At 41.4% G+C, this 20461-nt stretch overlaps 1 long non-coding RNA gene across 1 annotated transcript; it reads right to left on the bottom strand.

Annotated features, from left to right (window-relative positions):
- Positions 1 to 960: 960 nt before the first annotated feature.
- On the bottom strand, positions 961 to 18652 carry LOC308579203. The gene is made up of 3 exons (XR_014004369.1): positions 18558 to 18652; positions 2027 to 2131; positions 961 to 1065 (listed from the first exon to the last, which is right to left on the bottom strand). It is a non-coding gene; the product is annotated as an uncharacterized lncRNA (long non-coding RNA).
- Positions 18653 to 20461: the final 1809 nt, after the last annotated feature.

Consider the following 20461-nt stretch of genomic DNA (forward strand, 5'->3'; position numbering starts at 1 on the left):
TGAACTGTAGCAGGCTTAGTTAAGACAAACTTTGAGAACCCCATTACTAAAATAGACTTTGAGAATTAAAAAAAAAGCCCTGTCCTTAAGAAAAGGCTTGCATCGTTGCATAAAAACTCAGAAGCAGCAGATATGCATTCTTCAGCAGGTGTTGTATTGTGTGTTTGTGTGTGTGTCTGTGTGTGGTGGATGAAAGCCTTTACAATGGCCACTATTTTAATTAAGATCTGCTTATGCTACGTGAGTCTATAGATTATATTTCTAAAGCGCTTACGCTCCAGCTGTGTTCTTCTTTTCTCAACCCTATTATTACATATTATTTTCTCCTTTAAGCTGCTATTACCATTTTAAGAAGTTTTCATCATTTTCTCCCAATTCCAAGACAAAAATCAGATTATGTCTGGCACTAAGGGGAAGTAAGGGGGGGTTGCCTTCTCCCCACCCCACCCGGCGCTAACCTTGAAGGAAAGCCAAGGAAAGCTGGTTTTGTCTGTAAATAAATAAATAACTTTGCTGGTTAAGGATAGGGAAAAACCTGCAGTGAAGGATACCTGTTTTTCAGATTGTGCATTATTCTGGATTAGGTAAGATCACCTTTAAAAGCAAAGTTAATTTAATTCTTCTCCCATCTCCATCATTAGGGAGAGTAAGGCTGCCTCTATCAGATGAAGATGACCAGCATGATAAGTCAACAAATTCATCTAATGTATTATTGGGGGGGGGGGAATTATTGCCTGTGGGAGGGCAAGGTGCTTGTAGGATTGGACATGGTGGTCAACAAATGTTTGAACCTTGACTCAGAGAGGTGGGGGCACCACTTGCAGCATGTCAGTCAAACAGCAACATGACTTGGGACAACGCTACTTCCAGTTTGTACTGCCTGGTGCCCTTGAGACTGTCTAATACCGTCAGGCCCCCTGTCTTCTATTCCGCAAGTCCCAATGGGCTCCAGTCACCACTGTCCTCCTTGAATCTCCTAATCATGCTGTCCTTCTGTCCTTGGGCATAATGAAGGATGCTGCTACTTCACCAGCTTGAATCTGTGGGTACCATCTTGTCTTCTCCCTTTGGCAGTAAAAACAGTTTGGGTTGTCCATATTGGTTAGGAGTTTTTAAAAAAATAAAACAAAACCTCCCAGATGTTTTAAATTTATGTATAAACAAAAACAGCAGCAATGCATAGTTTAAAATATATTGTGTCGTGGCTTGTGTCTCTGGAAACAGAATATAATAATTTAACTAAACTATCGTAAGTGCCTTCAACTTTCAATATCTTAAGTAATTGCTGCACAGCACCAGCTAACAAGATAACAGTGAATATTCTAGAAGCTTCCACACAGGGACAGACAGTGTCAAAAAAGCCGGTAGTTTAGAATTCAGTCCACTCAATCTCCTCAGCTACAAACCTTCCCATTATTTAGAACTTCTGTTGCTGCTGCTCTAGCTATCGATCTCTTCTGCATTTGCTGAAGTAAGATCAGATTTACCTCAGTGGAAAAATCTGCCTGCTGCAGAAATATAAGATTTTATTTTTATTTTCAAGAACGGCATCTGAGCCCAAGAAGGTCTCTCTTTTTGGAGGGGAAAGAAGTTTATTCGTCTGAAATCTTACATCCCATATGATATTAGCATCATAAGGGTGGCCATTGAGATGATTAAATTGACTGAAACACATTTTTAAAAAGTGCTGGCAGCTGATCTAATCTGAGCACTGTATGCCATTTAAAAAATTTCCATTGTAATAATTGGCTTTATTAATTCATTGTTAATCATAAATGTTTTTAAGCGATGACACTTAATCTCACTTGAGGGTGCCTTTCCTGTGGCAACACCGCCATCTATGGGTAGATTTTGTTTTAGTGTCTCTGGGATTCTATATCATTTTAATTTCATACCGGGAGAAAAGGGATACTATTTTTTGTAGCTGCAGAAATGCTGTGGCAACGTAGAATTGGTTTGTGGTAAGTGAACAACTGGTTGCTTTTCTAAATACAAGAAGTTTGGTATTATGGGTTGAGCGACTTACATGCTGATCAGCCCTTGTGCTTTGCTTCAGAGGACTATAGTGGAAGCTTGGTCCTGGCAGAAAGACTGGCCTCCATTATGGCTGGAATGAGTCCTCCTTCTAGACCTAAATAACAACAAAGTGGAAGACCAAGTGGGAAGGCAGGGCATGCAGCATGAATAACCCTGTCAGTATAGGGGCATTTCTTTGCTCTTGTATTTATTGCAGGAAATTTTTGCCCGTTGCTTTGAGCACCTCTTAGGGTTACGAAGCAGGATATAAACATTCTAAATAAATAATTGATGTTGAACACAAACTATGGGACTCACTCTCCATGAGGCAATGATGGCTTAAAAGAGGATTGGACAGATTCACGGAGGAGAAAACTATCAGTGTCTACTACAGGGGTTGGCAAACTACGGCCTCTGGATCCCCTCTGGATTCTGCCCGCAAACAGTTCTGAATTGGCGCAATACCATGTGTGGTTTTTTCAAGTTTTTGGGGGGCGCCATTTTTTTGTGATCTTCCCCCTGGACTACATCTCCCAGCATGCTATGAGGTTGCTCAGACTTCCATGATGCTGGCCAATCCGAAGCCTTGGCAACCTCAGGCCTCCCCTCCACTGGCAGGTTTAACGCGAGCCGGTGGCCAATAGCTACCCTTCCCAAGGCTCACTGCTCCAATTGGGATGAGGCGCAGGGCAGGGCGCCTTGTTCATGTCTAGCTCTGAGAAGGGAGGAGGAGAAGTGAAGGGGTGGGAAGAAGTAGGAGCAGAAAGCCTGCGAGGAGGTAGGAGGAGGACTCTTCTGTGCTGCTCGGCGGTGGCACATTAGCAGCACGGTCATGGACAACCCAGGGTAGGGGCCCTTCCCAGCAAGAAGGTGAGTGGAGGTATCTCAGCCACTCTGTCTCCGAAGGAAGGAGGGATGGAGGGAGGGAGGGAAGGCATATGGGCATACGCGGTCCGGCCCACCACAAGTTCTGAGGGACAGTGAAGTGGCCCCCCGCATAAAAAGTTTGCTGACCCCTGGTCTACTAGCCATGATAGCTGTGCTCTGGCTCCATAGTCAGAGGCAGTAATGTTTCTGGATAATCGATGCTGGAAACCATGGAGTGGGGAGGATGGTCTTGCGCTTGGGTCCTGCTTGAAGGTTTCCTGCACACCTTTGGCCAGCCTCTGTGAGAACAGGATGCTGGACTAGAGGAAACTAGTGACCTGATACAGCAGGCTCTTCTCATGTTCTTTAGGCAATGTATACAGATTTCAAAATGTGGCAAGTCAGCCCTCATATGCTCAGGAGTCAACCTGCTAGTTCCACTGATTAGGGTCTTGGTCATCTGCCCCAAAGTCCTTGAATAGTGGCACCACTGATTTCAAATTCAACAGACCCCTGATAATGGAAGGGAAAGTATCACAAAGTATGTTATCCAAGAAAAATGCTATACAGTAGAAGCCACTGAACAACACATATCTAGAATATGAATACAGTGGTACCTCAGGTTAAGAACTTAATTCGTTTCGGAGATCCGTTCTTAACCTGAAACTGTTCTTAACCTGAAGCACCACTTTAGCGAATGGGGCCTCCCGCTGCCACCAGAGCACATTTTCTTTTCTCATCCTGAAGCAAAGTTCTTAACCCGAGGTACTATTTCTGGGTTAGCGGAGTCTGTAACCTGAAGCGTATGTAACCTGAAGCGTATGTAACCCAAGGTACCACTGTACCAACAGTTCCTGTTTAGTTCTTTGTCTTCTTTATTGTGTGTATGGTTGCTAATCCTAATTTATCCCATTGCTTACTTTGTCCATGATGGTCTCATTTTCCCCCATTTGTGAGCCTTTTCTCCTCTCTTAAATTTATCACTGGGTTCCATGAGAGCATATATAGTGCCTCCCTCCCAAAGAATAAGATCAACATATTAAATCTCCTGAATTATCTTTTAACATTTTGATTGGTGTTTTAATGTGTTCAGGCCTGGAGTACACTGTGGGGTTTTTAGACCCTGACAATATATGTTGCTTAAAAATAAATAAATCTGAAGCTGTAAGCACATTTTTCATTTGTTTCTGAAAGAAATGGATCTGTGAACCCAGCTGGTTCTTATAATTATCTTGACTTGCTGCAAGATTTTGCAATATGCCAGCTGACAATTGATTTTGATAATCTATTCTCTTCTAAAGCTACAATGATGCACAAATGCTAGTGTTTCCCTGCTTAAGCACGACATGCAATGTTGCTTTGAGAATTTACCCCTGCTGCTCTGGACCTAGGGCTGAGTTAGTACAGTGGTACCTCAGGTTACAGATGCTTCAGGTTACAGACACTTCAGGTTACAGACTCCGCTAACCCAGAAATAGTACCTCGGGTTAAGAACTTTGCTTCAGGATGAGAACAGAACTCATGCGGCGGTGGCACGGCGGCAGCGGGAGGCCCCACTAGCTAAAGTGGTACCTCAGGTTAAGAACAGTTTCAGGTTAAGAACAGACCTCCAGAACAAATTAAGTTCTTAACCCGAGGTACAATGATCTGAAAGACTGGACTAAGACAGAAAATGACAGAGGTATGGTGGGATTGGTGCTCATGGTGAGTTCCATTGATGATGATAGTGATTAATACCTGTTGGGCTCTTCGGCATTCAGATTGTGTTATAATTAACAGGACTGCAGTTAATGGGGAGGGGAAGCTTAACCTCTTTCTCTTCTGCTTGAGTTCTGATGAAAATACCTCTTCTGAAGCCACTGTTTGCATTGGGAGAAAATCCCCTGTAAGGAAGGGGGGGGACCCTCTCTTGTGTCAACTGTAAGGGTTACAAGCACGTGGCATCACTGCTAAATCAGTTCCTCTTTGTCCCATCTACAGATTATCTAAGGAACCAAAGAAGCATCAATGAGGGAAAGCTGTCTATCTGATTTCCAAGTCTGATCATTGTTCATTTGTTTTGATTGATTGATTTTTGCCATCAAGAAAAGCCGCTATGCATTTGAGTCAGCTGTAATTAAGAAGCATGCATTCTTAATGAATCCGTTAATGACAGCTGTTTCAGAAATCAATGCTCACTCCTAAAGGATGTGTTCCATTTTTCATTCAATGCAGATAAAATGTGTGTTCATCAGATAGTCTCCTGAGGAATTTTTTTTACCGGGTGTGCTCTGTTAGCTTTATCATAAATCTTTCAGTTGTAAAATACCATTATCACATTTACTGTTTTTGTCACCTTTGAAGTGAACAAGATGACGCAGTGTTGGCAGATGCAGGCATGCAAGTCTTTCAGAAAGCTCAGTACTGTATTTTGTCAACCCAGGTTTTGGAGAGGCCTGTTTCCTCTGAGGTGTGAGATCTAGGACATGTAATGATTTGGGAGGCACTTCTATAAGCTACACATATGAGTTACTATATCACAGGTGTGGAGAATGTTTGGTCCTTCAGATGCTGGTGAACTACAACTCCCATCAACTGCAGCAAACGTGGTCATGTATTGTAATTCAACAACATCTGAAGGGCCAAAAGTTCTGAGTTGATGGTAGGGCAGTGGCTGTGCAATCCCTCAAACTATTTTTATGGTATGTTTGTGAATCACCTTGAGTCTCATGTAAGAAGTGGTTAATAAATTATTGTTTATAATAATATAGACATTTCTTCATTGCTTCCTACAAAAAAAAAGTCTCAAAGTGACTTACAAATATATAAAGTACCAAACAGCTTGTCATTCATTTAAACCATTTAAAACCAATCGCATAGAAAAAAACATGAAACACAACAAATATTCTCTAAGGTGTTCATCCAACAATGAGAATAAAAATGACAAATCTTTCCTCGCCTCACTAAAGATGAGCACCTGCAAAAGGGCTCTATTACTGTGGTTTTGCCCACCTAGCCACTAATAGCCTAAGAAAAAGAGATCAATGGTCCTTAATGATGCACATCCCAACTGGTCACACTACGCTTTTATACAGCTAGATTGAGGTGAAAGACTTGCTGCACAATCGTAGTGGGCAATGAAGCTGACAATGAGCCTGGCAAAACAAGAAGCAGTGACCCAATTGCTTGAGTGATGCAGTTTCTCTTCCCTCTCTGCCTTGGTGAAAGCAATGGTAGAGCTGTGTTTGATTTCAGCCATGTTGTCATGGAGCCAAATCTGATTGGCTCCATGACAGTGCCTGTGACGTTATCAAGTTTATAAAGTGAATGCCTAAGGAGTCTTTTGAAGGGGGAAAAACCTCACTGAAGCAGCATTAAATTATGGAATCTAATGGTGGGTGAACTAACTACAAAAGAGTGCAAATAAGGATTTTTGACAGATCCTTTCTTATGCCCTCCCCCCCACACACACACACATGCACACAAAAAGAGGAAGAAATTATTTGCACTGAAAATCAAAGTTCACCAAAACTGTAGCATAGCATGAATGTTTGCTACACTTGATAGGGAGAACTAGATAATGTTTCAGGTATCAGATCTATTAAAGCAATAGAAATCTATATATATGTGAGTGGCTTGAGTCACTACCAAATATCACCCAAAGCAAAATACATTGCAAATGAATGTTGATGGTTCAACTGATGCAAAATGTGAAGAGAATGCAAGTAAAGGCAACAAGAATTTCTATTTAGTTAGCTTAAAGTGACAGGTGGATGGAGAGTGTTTCTGTCCTTCCTCTACATTTATATAAACATGGGTGCAAGGTGGCTTACAATAAGTTGAGAAAAATAATTGCCAGTAAGCAGCAAGAGGACAGACTGAAACAATAATAAAGCAGCAGCACGTAATAAACCATAAAAGTACATAAAAGCCATTGTCGTTAATTAAAAGCTCATGCAAAAAGTCACACTTAGCCTAGACCCTAAATGAAAATGGAACTACCACCAGGTCATACTCAGACTGGTCCCATTAACATTAATGGACTTAATAATTACTTACGTAAGTCCACTGATTTAAAATTAGTCTGTGAAAACCTAGCCATGGTTACTTAGAACTATGGTAAGTTCTACTAAATTCAATTGGGCTTACTCCCAAATCACTGGAAATCTTGGTTGGCAACAATGCAACATCTCATGGATTACATATCTCAAACCTGGAATTTCACCATGGCAATGGGCCTTTCTCCAATAGCCACTCAGGGAAATAAGACTCATTAGGTCTTACTTGTGTGATTGGCAGACCATAAACCTGATGGTTTTGTGGGAGGATCGTGTGAAAAATCCATCCAAATGGAAAACAAACACTTCAAGCAACCATACAAACTCCTCCTATGATACCTGCTTAACCCAGAAGCAACAGAACAGAGATTGGGAGTCTTCTCCAGATGTTTCAGGATTCCAGTGTCCATTATCTCTGACCATTGGTCATGCTAGATGTGACTGATGGGAGCTGGAGTCCAACAGCTTCACCCCTACAATAAAGAATGTGTACACGGCTGCTATATCTACAGCACTCAGGATTTTATTCACCCTGTCATTTATAAATAAGCTTAAAGACTTTATCATGGGAAAATGCAGGAGTGGAACATGTTTCTCTTTTTCTTAGCAAATATTCCAGTGACTGAAAAGCATGAGCTACATAATACATTACTCTGAGTCAAATGTTGTCTACAGAATGATCTTTGAAACTGTGTGATTTTTATATGCAGCTGTAAATTTAGTTGTTACCACCCTGGTATTAAGTAATAAGAAAGTTTATTGTTACACCACTGTAAATTACTGTAATGGATGACTTCTAAGATAAATACAGTAATTTCAGTATTCTTACCAAAGTAGTATTTACCACAGTTGTACTCAAAAGACTGTAATTTTAGCATAGTCATTTTTAACCTAGTTTGTCTTTAACTTGGAAATTAATATAAATTCGGAGATGGATCGCATAATCCAGACATCTATGTGCAAACCCTCCTATTCATACTTTGGTATAGTGGCCTTGCGAAAAGTAGACTGATTAAACTGGTGTGCTGTGCCTGCATGCCTATGATCCCTGTAATTATGGTCAGTTTAAATGGTTGCCTTTGCAGCCACAATAGACTTCTCTGCCTGAAAACATGTAGGAGGGTAGAGTATGGATGTAGAACCTTTGGGCTTTTCAGAGGTTGTTGGATTCCAGATTCCATAATCCCTGACCATTGGTTGTGCTGGCTGGGGGTGAGGGGTGTTGCAGCCCATCAACTGGGAGGTGGGGGGGCAGGTTCCCCATCTCTGTTTTATAGAAATGCAAAGTGGTACCAAAGCAGGTCAAATTATTTCTCTCGACCAGAAGCAGAAATGTAAAAACAAAGCAATTTTCAATGTGTTTGTTTTAAGACAATGTTCACCTCCTACATTCCATCCAACCATAACATGAGATATTGTGGATAAACCATTCACGATGCGTCATGTGATTGTGACAGTCCATGGCAGGTGGTGAGGAACCTGTGATTCTCCAGATGTTGAAGTTCTACTCCCATCCACCCCAGCCAGCAAAGCCAATGGTCAGAGTTCTAGTCCAACAATGTCTAGAAGTCTGCAGGTTTACCCATTCCTGGGATGTCAGGGCCCATTCACTTTTGCAGGCATTGGCTCATGGGGTCCTGACATTCATGTAAAAATCAGCTGATTGCATTAAAAAACACACACACAACAACCCACATTGGAGTCCTCCAGTTTCCAGCCCTCAATGTTCATTTTCTTACTCATTCCCTTTATGCCAACTATGCATAATTTCTCAGTGCAGATGTCTATGCGAGCGCCCATAAAAGGCAGAAATTTCACCACCTCTGTCCTTCTTGGGCACAAAATTAGAATCGCAGCACTGTTGAAACAGTGCCCTCCCTCCCCAGTCTCAGGATTCCTGCAATGGCAGTGGAAACTACACTGTGTCAATATTCTACTGCTCACACCTTCTGCAGATAGCAGTGAAAATGCCTCTGGACATTCTGTGCCATCACTGCAGCTCAGAGGATGACTTAGTGAGAAAGGTGGCACAGGGGTCAAGTGACAGACAGCTTCTTTGCCTCTTATAGGTATACGTAGATGCAAAACAACATTGTATAACATGTGCATGCCTTTTATGAAGACGGAAGTTGTTGTTTTTTAATAGAAACTGATGCATTTCTGTCGTGGGAAAAATGGGCTAATGATCTTCAGGATATCCAACACCCCTCTTTCTTCCTGTGATGGGCAATTTGAAAGAAAGAAAGAAAGAAAGAAAGAAAGAAAGAAAGAAAGAAAGAAAGAAAGAAAGAAAGAAAGAAAGAAAGACACTATCATTGACAGCCACAATTATCAGCATTGCACATTAAGAGTTGTGTGGTATCTGAGTTGTACACTATGTGCCAGAATGCGGGAGTTTGATAACTGAGCCTGTCAGGAACATACTGAAGGTCAGCAGATCTGTGCCTAAGACTGAGAGTTAATAGTAAACATTTTATTGTATGATTCAGCAACACTCCTCAAGTAATCTTGTCATTCATCATTGTTAGAACAACTGCAAGGCATAAATGTGATTAATTTGTTTCTACTCTTTGGAAGATTTCAAGGCATATATCATTCTTGCCAATCAGACAACTCACTTAAAGAACCAGGCAGAAAGCAGAAACATCTGTTTGTTCAATGGCAATGCATATCTTTGTGTGTTTGCTTCAATGCAGAATTCCCAGTGTAATCCTGGTATTGTGTTTTTTTAATAATGAAAGAGGCAGCTCTCTGTGTGCCTAGAGATGTATGCACATAGCTGTGTTCTCCACTGAAGCGAACAGGGGAAACAACACATGCATGGATGCATGTGCTAAACTTAGTACACACAGAGTTCAAGACTGGGGTGTATGCATACAATGACTTTTTGTTTAGCTTCCTCTCTCTGAGGTTATTTTTTAGCAAGCCCATGCATGTAAAAAAGCAACATCCTATCACTGGCATTTACATGTTTCTGATAGCCCCAATTTAATCCCTTTCCTTTGCATATCTGTCTTGCAGTGGTTTCTATATGGTCGAAACTGGAATCAAAATACGAATCTATATGCATGAGAAAAACACTAAATTCATGATCGCTCTTGCAAAAAATGTTTGTGTGTACATGTGTGTCCTGAAAAATAAAAATCCTAGTAATTGTTCCCACAACATTCCTGAAGATCCTTCTGAAGATGCCTTATACTCCATTAGATTATTGATCTATAGCTCAGTGTTGTCAACTGAGCTATAAACCTTCTCCCTAGTTGGCACTGTCAGGCTAGCTCTTCTGGTCAGAATGTGATGCTATTTTCACCACCAAGTCTATGGGTTTCATGCTCATGCTGGTCTCACAATGTTTACAGACTCCTAAAGGTTTTCCATCCTTTGCAATCAATCAAAAGCATTGTATGTTAAAATGAACAGGTCACATGTGATGGGGAAGACTTCTGACAAGGCTGTCAGGCTGGGTTGGCAAACAATTTGACCAGCTGATACAAGGCAGCTTCCAATGTACTATTTTATTTTATGTTAATTATGTATTTATTTAATGTTGTATATATATATAATCTCCAATTTCCTCCAATAATTTCAAGTTGGCGTGCATGATTCTCCTAATTTTATTCTCACAAGAGCCCTGTGAGGTGGATTAGGCTGAGAGTCATTCAGTGAGCTTCTTGGCTGAGTGGGAATCTGAACCCTGGTGTTGCAGGTCCTAGTCCAGCACTCTAATCATCACCCCACACTGGCCTTCTCTTTAGTGTCATTAAAGAAAAAAACATCCTTCAACCAACCCATAACCTTGATGTGCTTCAGTACAGCACAAATGGCATCATATACTTCACAAGCCTTCATAAACTGCATTAGATGAATCATACCAATATTAGGAGATGGGACAAGGACTGGCAATGAGTACCAAGGACAGTGAGTACTTGTGTCATCTTGCTGTCATCCAGATGTTGTTGGATTACAGCTCTTATCATCCCTGACTACTGGTCATGCTGCCTTGGACTGATGGGAACTATTGTTTGAAGGAACTGGGAAAAAACAAAGTGGGAGGATGCTGAGACAAGATATCACTAAGAAGGAATGAGGAGAACCAGAGAGGCATCCTTAGGTGGCTCAGAAAACAATAGACTGAAAAAGAAGGACTAAAAGAGGAGATGAAGGCAGCCAGATTAGCTGAGAGAGGGGAGATGTTTCAGGGTCAAGGAGCAAAACCACAGGGGAGGGGGGTATAAGGAGGAAGTGACTGAATGAGACCACAGTCTTTGTTAAGCTTAAACATGAACTGCAAATCAGATACAGCGAGTGTGTGTTCTGTCTGCAGAACACAGACTTAAGTGGCTGTGTGATTAGACTCACAATAGCAAATGTTACTTCATTGATTGTGCAATTTAATTCCAGCAGGGTGGGTAAGTTAGTATGTAGTAGCGAAGAGAGGAAAGTGTTGTGACATCTGCAATTGGTCTATGGCCTGCATTTAGTCCAAACAGCACACTTAGGTGCCTTTCCTGCAACTGTGGGCAGATTTCCAGCTACTGAGATCTTATTTATTTATTTATTTGTTTCTTAATAGATCCCTGACTTCACCAGCTGGAGCCAGGGACAATAAAGTGTCTTAGGAGTGAAGCCAGATGCAAAATGGTATGTCAGGGGGTGGAGCCCATTACTAACTGTACTCCATGAGTCTGCATAGCCTGGGATAAAACGATCAACATCTGATTTAATAATGATCAGGGTTTCTAAAGTTTTCGGGAACAAAACTGAAAATGGGGTGGGGGGTGGAGTTAATTCATCATGGTCCATCTACCTAATCTGCAGTTTCTGAAACAACGTACGACTCAAAAACACAGCCATCCATTTTTGCAGTGCATTCTTTAGTCAAGCAATGTGCATATACTCAGGTAAAGTGTGCATAAAAATAACATGTGCTAGTGAAAATAACATACAAAAATGCATTATGTCTTTGCAGACATGTACGCGACATGAAATTACATACTATATGTGTATCTTGAGAGAAATTCACCCTAAACAGCTGTTGAATTTTCATGAGGACTTTTTTTTTAAAGTGATGTAGAAATGTGGAGAACTGAATTCAAAGGCTGGAAAAATGAGAAACCCAAAATTGCTCTTCCCTGTTTCACAATCATTTCCCACAAAAATCTGCTCCTTCCCCCACCACACCCTCACAAGCTTTCACCATTTTATCAGCCTGACTTTGCAGGGGGTGGGCAAATACCTTTGTTGTTGACATTGATGTACAACTGAGTAAATCCTTTTCAATCTCATGAAAAGGACACAATCTGCCTCCCCTTGTCTGCTGGCTGTCATGTGATGGCCTTAGCTAATATCTCGCCACATCCTGGAGAGATAAGGAGAGCTCAGGAAAAACAACGAAAAATTATGGTAGATCGGGAAATGGTTGGTTCCTGTGGTGGCTGGTGGCCCATTGGTAATGGTACGATGGAAAGCAGGGAAAGGGCAATATTAGGAGGCACCAGAGGCAGGTAAAGCCACCCTCGAATGAATTGAGAAGGCAGGCAGGCAGATGGGAGCTGACTTATGGCCTATTGAGGCTGGTAGAGCAGTGCCCCATTTCCCCCAATGGACCAAAAGCATCCATTGAGTATTTCCATGGCCAGCTTCCCTTTCCATTTCCTCCAAATGAATGGGGAAGCTCACCATGTTTTCAGGAATCCTGAGACAATACTGTGGAAGGAAAGCCAACCACGCCATGATGGATCTATGTATGAGCTGACGGGTAAAGGGCAGGATGGAAAAGAAAAATGTTTCTCTTTGTGTTGTTCAGTTCCTTTTTCTTCTTTTTTTCTTTTTTGGCTGGTCAATGTTAGATTTTCTTCCATAATGCAATAGTGGACAAACAAAGCTAAAACAACTCTGTATTTAGCTCCTCCCTTTAAAGCCTTCCTTATCTGAGGGCATGGGGCAGTAGCCACCCATGTGTGTGTTTTGCCAAGAACAGTCATTTGAATTTTTCCGTGTGTTAAAAAAAAGATAGACAGTTGCATGCTGGGGGAGGATGGGGATTGTATCCATTTTAAGCAAAGTCCCAGCAAAGATCTCCATATGACATTCCCACATGCAGCTGATAGACAGGTCTTGTCACACCAGCTATCGCAGTATCTCTACGTGTTGTCAGGCACCCTTCCTGGTTAATTTGAGGCTTTCCTCCCATTCTCAGCTGTTGCTCCCAGTTTGGCTTGCTGTGTAAAATTACAATTTGTCTATGTTGCAACAACAAAAATAACAACCAAAGAGAACAGCAAAAATCTATGGCAATCAGACATCCAAATTATAATTATTAAGTTTGTAGCATTTCCTCTGTCCTTTTTGACAACCTGGGTTGGGGAGGGGATAAAAAGTTTGGGCGCTCTTCAGAATTCTTGGCTCTAAAAAGCAGGAAAGTCATAACAGGGATATAACCAATGTATTCTGTCACTGAAGAAACCCAGAGAGACATGCAAACACCTTGGAGGGAGTAGCCAATTCACCTGGCTTCAAGGTCATCAGTTGCCTGTAATAAATCTAATAGGGCATTTATACTCAAGGACCTAAGTGATGTAGTCTAATGTCCTGGGGTGGTCCTGGGGAGACTGGCAAGCCCTCCACATAGGTGAGCTTAGGCATTTAACCAAGTTGCTAGGCAAAACTGTGAGCTGGGAACTTAAGGTTCCTAAATCAGAGATTTAGGAATGCACATAAGAACAAAGAAATGTGGCGTTTTGGTACCTAAAGGATCACCTCCAGCCATATGTGTCCTCCCATGCATTCCATTCAGCAGAGGCCATGCTCTGTGTGCCCCTGCCAAATTATGTGTGGCAGATGTGTACAAGAAGCAGGGTCTTCTCAGTAGTAGCACCAACCATCTTGAATGCTATCCTTAGAGAGGCTCCAACACTCCGTGTTTCTAGGCATTTTCCACCCCTGTCCTAAAGGTTATCAAGTACCTATCAGGTGACATTCAAAGACAGATGAGTAACAAATCATGCAGTCCTGGTCCTCACTACAGATTCACTCACCAGCACATTTTGTATTTTGTGATTCTGTCTGCAATAATAAATAAGTTAGGATATATGTTGCTTAGCTACACATTGCTTGGTTTCCGCACCTTTCCCCTCTTGGTTAGAACTCAGTGAAATCAAAGGAAGCATTTCTGTTGTCATGATTAGAATGTGTAAGAACAACACACATTGTTCTAAATAGGCAGGCAATAAATCTAGAATTTGTGCTCAAAGTGGGGTTGGGAAGGGTGGTGCACTCACTGGTTGAGCATGTGTTTTCCCAGGTTCGATTCCCAGCATCTCCAGGTCTGGCTGGAAATGTCGCCTGTCTTAAACCCTGGAGATCTGCTTGTAGTTATTATAGACAGTACAGAGCAGGATGGGTCAATAGTATAAGGCAGCTTCCTGAGTTCCTATGATCAATGTCAATAAGGTTAGATGGAAACAGCTTGAACAGGTTCAGCAACGAGTTATAACATTAGAAGTAAATAATAGGCTTGAAGACTGTGGTGAAACTGCATCTTTATTAGCAGATAAAAGGGCTGTAGGTTAGGGGTTGAGCATCTGCATTGTATACAGGTCTCAGGAGCAATCCCTGACATCTCCAGAGAGGGCTAGGAATGTCCTTTTCCTGAAAACCTTGGGCAGCCACTGCCAATCAGTGTAGACATTGCTGAGCTTGATGGACCAATGGTCTGATTTTGTATAAGGCAGATTTTAATATGAGGTGTTGTCCCACTTCTTTTCAGGGGAACATTCTCTACTCAAGTCTAACCATCCCCCCTTCCATTTTTCTTCTCACTTTAAAAACTATTCCATTTTTCCCTCTCACACACATGTTGGGTCCTGACTAGAATCCAAAACTGTCCAAAAGGTAATTTCACAATTAAGCTTCAGGGAAGATTAAATACTAGAGCCGCATTAGGAGCTGACAATTTAGCAATCAGTTTTGATACACCAAATTCATGATCTGAATCTAAAGTTTCCATTTTAATTCTTTGTACTGGCTTCAGGTCATGAATTCTGTATATCAGATCTGCAGCCAGATTGTCAGCTCTTGTCCTAAACAGTGCATGGATAAACATTGCCTGTCTGAACTGAAAGAAAGAAAGAAAGAAAGAAAGAAAGAAAGAAAGAAAGAAAGACATTCAGATTTCACTCTTTCTATGGGAGCAAAAAATGAAAAAATCTTTCAGCAATTTCTTGCTGAAGAATAAAATCAAATTTGAATCTAATGAGTCCAGGTATACTTATGAGTCAACGATAAGGTAGTCTTAGGTGTAAAACATTCAGAAACATTCAACAAATATATATCCAGACCTTTGTAGCCCAACCAGCAATTTAAGAAAAAAGAAGAGTCCTGCTGGAATAAAACAAGCAGACTTCCTCAGACTTCACAAGCTCTGCTTCTGAATTTTTGGGACCAAAGGTTCTCCAGCTCAGCTGATTCCAACACCTGCAGGACCAATAACCTCCTGAGTAAAATTATAGCTAGAAACCCTGTTTACGTCCTCGATTAGGTCCAATTGCAGGTTCCCATGCCTCTTGCTCTCAGATACAAGTCTGACTCCTGCTCAGTTTCATTTGGAGCTCTCCCTGGCCATGTTAATTTGCCTGTACTCTTATCTCCCTTTCCCAATCTATCTATCATTTCTGCCTGGGGGGGGGGGGACACCATAGGCCTCTCTCTTCCTCAACATTGTTTTCAGAGGCTGTAGTAGCTATCCACAGATCTCCACTCTCACTTTAATTGGATTATATTGGATTATCTCCCAATTGTGAGGTCCTTGGACCAGCAGCATCAGAAACACTCTCATGAACATGTTCCATGTTCCTTCTTTTCCTTCTTTTCTGTGTCCTCCAATGCACAGAGGAGGTGCCAGTGTGGCAGATCTTCTTCCTAACCTCTTACAGCTACACCTCCACCACCCACCAAGCCATTAGCACTCAAAGCTCTAATTGAGATAACTTTTTTCTCAAGGTCATCATTACATGTTCAGTCATGTTGAGTAAAAAGCTGTAAAAAGAAGAAGAACGAACGAACGAACGAACGAACGCACCTGGCTGCTTCTGTAATGGTTTGTGTATCAGAAAATGGGAAGCGTCAGGCAGATTGGTTACAGATTATTTCGCAGGATTAGTTACACCTTCTGGAGATGCTTTTCTCGGGACAATATACTCTGGGTTCTGAATCATCCACCATAAACTACTAATTTTGCATCAGGCACAAGCCCATCAATTTGAGTCTAATTATATTCTTCCGTGTGAGATATAAAATACCTCAGGGTTTTCTATAATAAGCCTCATTAATGTGGATGAGAAATAATTCTGAAATTCCTTCTGCCAGGGCTAATGTTAATACTGATTCTAATTGTTCTTAAAGGGCATTAAAGTGCAGATTTATATATATATATATATATAAAAAGAAACAACTTTAAACTAATCATTTAACAAAGCCATTCTTATAACCCCATAGTTTAGAATAGTGGGTCTTAATTTCCTGGATACTTTGCATCGTTAGCTGTCATGTGTGTCTGGAGACTGAAGGAAATAATAGGTATTCAAGGGAATATTCCAAAGTCAAGAGTGGGTGGATAAAATGCTAGAACTCTTCTGGTAAGAGTCAAAAGTATCTCATTTGTTCCAGGTAAGAGAAAGGTGCATTTATGTTTGAGATTGTGTGTTTGTGTAAGGCAAAGATATGTCTTGTGCATTGCCACATTCCCAAATAGTGACAAATCCCTATTCTACAGGAGTACATAGTAGGCAATGTTCAGGGTAGCTGTTTGATCAGCCTTCCTGGTGATTATATAAGGTTTACTGTTGATACTGTTGCATTTTTGAAAATCCCTTGAATGCATTGTTAACAATATCCCCAGTTGTATCAACCCTGGCAGCTGTCCAATGTACAGGTAAGCCGGTTTGAGGGCCATTGAAACCAATACGACTTGGCAGCATTGCTGCCCTGGATTATAGCCACTGTGAACAGATGTAGTAATCAGAATTATGACAAGATTGTTCTATGGTGCTGAAAGGCACTGGGGTAGAAATTTGATGACAGAAACATGAAGAACACACTTCTTTTTTTAAAAAAAGAAACAAAATGGCTGCACCATGTTTACATTGAGAAAAGAAAAATTAAGTGTACATTACCACCTGCTGGTTGTCTGCTGGTATTGTTTGTATATCAGACTTTTGAGTTGTCATGAAATAATGTAAAACTACCCCCCCCCACACACACACACTTTAAACATTCACCCACAAATGTTTGGCACAACCCTCCGATTGCATGGTTCACGCATCATATGAATTGGCTGTATGTTTTGATTTATTTTCAGAGCAAGCTTCAGAATAGGAATCCAGTGGAATATACATCATCTTAAATTAAGCTGGCTAAATTACCCTTATTCCAAACTCTGTTCAGGAATGGAGCTACTGCCAGCTGAGCCCAGCTTGAATGAAGACAAACCTTTAAAATAGAGTTTGACTTAAGACCAGCAAACATTTTCCCAGGTTGCCAGGTCACATGACTGAGCAGAAAGACATTTGGAATAAGTGTCTCTCCTTGTTCCATCCTGACCACATCACATGCCCTGAACACCCCATAAATTGTGCCAGCTTAAGTTCTACCAGCTGAACCTGGCTGAGGTGGGGTAATGGACTTGTGCCTGCATATCTCCAGCTCAGCTAGGTTGAAAGAGTTACACCAGTGTAGTTCTGGCATAACACCAGCTCAGCAAGGATGGCCCAAGACCCACATATTCCAAACTTACTTATCCTAACAGATCTTGGATTTGCACTGTTAGTTCTGTTTTTAAAATACCGTATTTTTTGCACCATAACACTCACTTTTTTCCTCCTAGAAAGTAAGGGGAAAGGTCTGTGCGTGTTATGGAGGGAATCTACGGGTGGCATGCCTACGGATTTTCCTCCTCTAAAAACTACGTGCGTGTTATGGTCGGGTGCGTGTTATAGAGCGAAAAATACGGTACTTTGAAAAAGTTCACACTCCAGAACAGAGAACTTCCTGTTAGCTTCAGTGCTCTCACAAAGTTCCAGCTCCTGCTCCATTTCTGAAGTGAATGAGAAGCTCCCTTAGCTTGGGAGAACTAGATCAGACCCAAAGGTCTTTTATTATTATTATTACCCTTTTTGACAAGTAATACACATTCCTAGACGTACAACTTGACAAACACCATGGATTCATTGCATGGTCACAGCAAACCACAGTGACCCACAACTCGTCAGGTTGCCATTGGCTTAAGGGTACTGCTATCATTCCTAAAAGTGACAGGTTGCATTTGTCACCAAGCGTGCTGCACAGCAAAAGAAATATGTTATGGAGGGGGGAACTTCTATGTCAGAGAAAGGAAACAGAGCTTCATGTTAAGCTACGTGTTGAACTGACATCTTCCCTTCCATTTCTGTTTTCATATCCTGCTATGTAAAAGACCAGCTCATCCAATGACATATACATGTAACCCTAAAATGTACTCTTGAAAACCACACTAAGTAATGCAAACATGACAATTCATCAGCCAGTAGAGGTTAGAGTGTAAGACTTGAGCCTGGGAGACCAGGATTTAAATCCTTCCTCAGTATGATCAGTATAACGTACCTTGCAGGGTTCCTTTGGAAATAAAATGAGGAAGGGGGAAGCCATGTGCCAGGGATCTGTTTGCAGGGGAGGGGAGAGACAGGAACGTACAGAGAGCCGCCTCCTCTGTTGAGCAGCTGCACTTCGTCAGAGTCTGGGGAGGGGCAGTCTTCAGGAGACACAGAAGACGAGAGAGAGCGGAGCCAAAAAACTGCTACCAGGGAAGGGAATGAGCAGCTTCCGTCGCATAGTTTTCCACGTAAGGAAAAAAGACGGAGAGGGGGTCTTCCCAGTTTTCTTTGCTGGAGGGGAAATAGGAAGAAGGCACTTCCGGATTCTGCTAGCGATTGAGGCAGACATGGTTTTGAAACTTCTGCAGTATACACAAGTTTTGCACTCAAAACCTGAAAAGACAGGCTGGAGTCCTTCGCAAGCATCCACACAGGTAGGATTGAAATGTAGTAAATAAAATAATGTGATAAATAAACAAAACACAAACCTTTCCACAAGGGGAATGTTGTGGTAGGAGGCCCTATGGTGAAGAGTCTGGCCTTGCCATAGCAGATTCTGTTCCCCTCTTCACCTGCCTCCCTTACTCTTCTCAAATCCTTAGTCCTACAATGGGTGGTGAAGGGAAGTTTGCTTCACTATTTTGGGCAGTTTGGAGGGTGGGCAAAGCTCATTGGTGCTCCCCTACCACCTCATTGCTGCTGACTGCCATTGTTAGCTGCCCATAAGGCCCACAGAACTGCCTGCCCTCATCAAATTTGCAAATTTGCGGAGCTTGGAAGGTGTTAAAAGGAAGAGGCATATACATATATAGTACCAGACTTTCCATACAGAGATAATAATAATAATAATAATAATAATAATAACAACAACAACAACAACAACAACAACAACAACAACAACACACCAACAACTCCTCCATTCAGGTTCATGGAAAGTCTTGCATATGGGTTCAGCAATGCAGTAGGGAATAATGTGGATAGCTGTTTGGAATTTACCCTTGAGTGCCCAAATAGCACAATATGTTTCTGAAATATTGAACTCCCTGTGTGTTTGAGCTGCTGTGTGCATAGGGGCGGGGGTATGATTTTTACAGCAGAGCAGGGTAGCTATGAAAAATTCATAGAGAAGAGCATAACTGTGAGGAAACTGCTTTAGAGTTAGATAAATATGTACAGTTCCATCTTACAGTTTAGGGTATAAGGCTTGAAGAGTCCAGTGTGAATGTGTCAATGTGGCGTTAAGGGTCGTGAGGTAGGAAACTATTGGGGATGAGAAGGCTGAAGTACGCTCTGGCAATAATGGAAACAAAAATCCCTTACCTACAAAACATCTCATCCACAAATATTGATGTCAAATAGACACCCAGATATTCTCTGAATATTTCCCAAGAAATCAGTATTTGACAGCCTATGGTAATTGCTGTCGTTTTTTGTGTTGTTGTTTTGACAACTGACCATTTTTTAGAGTTAGATGTACAGCAGCATTTAGTGTGGTGATACAAGGACTGGCATGCAGTGGTATATGGTATTAAGTGGCATTCAATGGCATTCCTATTTGGTTGCATTCAATCATGACACACCATGGTATTTTAGACTGCAAAGTCCTTGAAACAGAGGCCTGTCCTCTTAACATTTTGTAAAGGCACAGTGATGGCATTTCTTCACAACAGCTTCAGTAAACAGCTTACAGAGTTTCATATTTGATACCTAGAAAAATCAAAACAGCCAACAAGTGTAAAGCATTGGAATTAAAATGCCATCCACAAAATTAACATCCTGAATTTTATATTGTTCTGTTTCCAACCTTGTTTTTTTTTTTAATTTAAAAAACAAGTGATGCAATATTTCAGTTTTCTTGCAGAATTTTGTTTCCACTCTAATTAATGTGTTTATGAATGGAGCAACCAACATGGT

This window comes from Podarcis bocagei (genome assembly GCF_964188305.1).
Source record: "Podarcis bocagei genome assembly, chromosome: Z".
Taxonomy (NCBI): domain Eukaryota; kingdom Metazoa; phylum Chordata; class Lepidosauria; order Squamata; family Lacertidae; genus Podarcis; species Podarcis bocagei.